Here is a 1,370-nt window from a genome sequence, read left to right on the forward strand (position 1 = left end):
ATATATAGTAAGAGTATTAATTGAAGTGGGTGGAGTTAATTATAATTAATAGTATTCATGAGAATCTACATGTAAAGATTGGTGACAGGGGACTAAGTTGGGATTTTTATCCAGAAGATTATAATACAATAGAAGAGAGCTAGGAGGAGGGGGAGATGAGACCATTGCTTATCCTGTCAAGTGGATGGCAGCTGAAGTTTTGTCTGACAAAAGATACTCTTCATCTTCTGATGTGGTAAGAGATTAGACATCTTTATCTCCACCAACCCCTCCCCCTTTTGACACTTGTAAATAGGAGGGATTAGACAGACTAGCAATTTACATGTACATGTAATGTACATGTACCGTATGGGTATAAAATTTCGTGGGGTGGTTAATTTCGCAGATTTCGTGGGTGACTTTTTAACCACAAAAATTAATACAATGGAAATACTCACTGCGCATGCGCAGCACATGAAAATCAATGACTTGATGGAAGTACACGTGCTAAAATGTGAAATTTAACTCCCTTGAAATTAAAAAATAAGACCTTTTCACTAAAATACAAAATTTTATGCCCTCAAAATTTGATACCCATACAGTACATGTATGTCATTAATATTGTACATGTGGCTTTATATTGCAAACACACCAGTCAAAATTTATAATTATTTTTCAAGTTAATGGCTAAAATTTGAACCAAACCACATAATGATTAAAATTTTTTTTTATAGTGAAGTGGTACAGTATTTAGAAAATGTTCCCAGTGGCTAGTTTCACTTTTCATTGATGATAATACACTGCAGCCATTTTTGAACATACTGTACTTGTACATGTTCCAATATACTGTATAGCTTGTACCTGATGGTCTCTCATTGTTTGTATATTCTAGTGGTCATTTGGTGTTGTACTGTGGGAGATAATGACAAGAGGAAAGACTCCTTATGAAGATGTACTACCTGAAAATATGTTAAACTATTTAACTACTGGCCACAGACTCCCCCAACCTAAAAACTGTCCTGATGATCTGTAAGATATTAAATAAACACACACACACACATTCACCAAAAGTACCCAAAAAATACCCAAGGCTATAGCCCATGGTTTTTTTTCCAAAAAATGACTCCGAAATCACCCCAAATTTTTATTACATTTTCTCATACATATTGATATCCTTATGCTGTGTAGAAAGTTTGAGCTGATTCCGACTTCAATTTTTCAAGTTACGGCCATTTTAAGAAAACGCCAAAATTCTGAAAAATACCCAAAGCTATAGCCCATGGTTTTTTTCCAAAAAATGGCCAAAAAAACACTCCAAATTTTTATTACATTTTCTGATACATATTGATGTCTTTATGCTCTGTTTCCCAAAACTACTGCCATGTCAATGT

The 1,370-nt window shown here is 34.2% G+C and overlaps 1 long non-coding RNA gene across 1 annotated transcript; it reads left to right on the forward strand.

Moving 5' to 3' along the window:
- The first annotated feature begins 46 nt into the window (after positions 1–46).
- Positions 47–993, forward strand: LOC109593032 (uncharacterized). The gene is made up of 2 exons (XR_002190693.1): positions 47–235; positions 872–993. It is a non-coding gene; the product is annotated as an uncharacterized LOC109593032 (long non-coding RNA).
- Positions 994–1,370: the final 377 nt, after the last annotated feature.

The sequence above is a fragment of the Amphimedon queenslandica genome, unplaced genomic scaffold (assembly GCF_000090795.2).
Source record: "Amphimedon queenslandica unplaced genomic scaffold, v1.1 AMPQUscaffold_3098_Cont24903, whole genome shotgun sequence".
Classification (NCBI taxonomy): Eukaryota; Metazoa; Porifera; class Demospongiae; order Haplosclerida; family Niphatidae; genus Amphimedon; species Amphimedon queenslandica.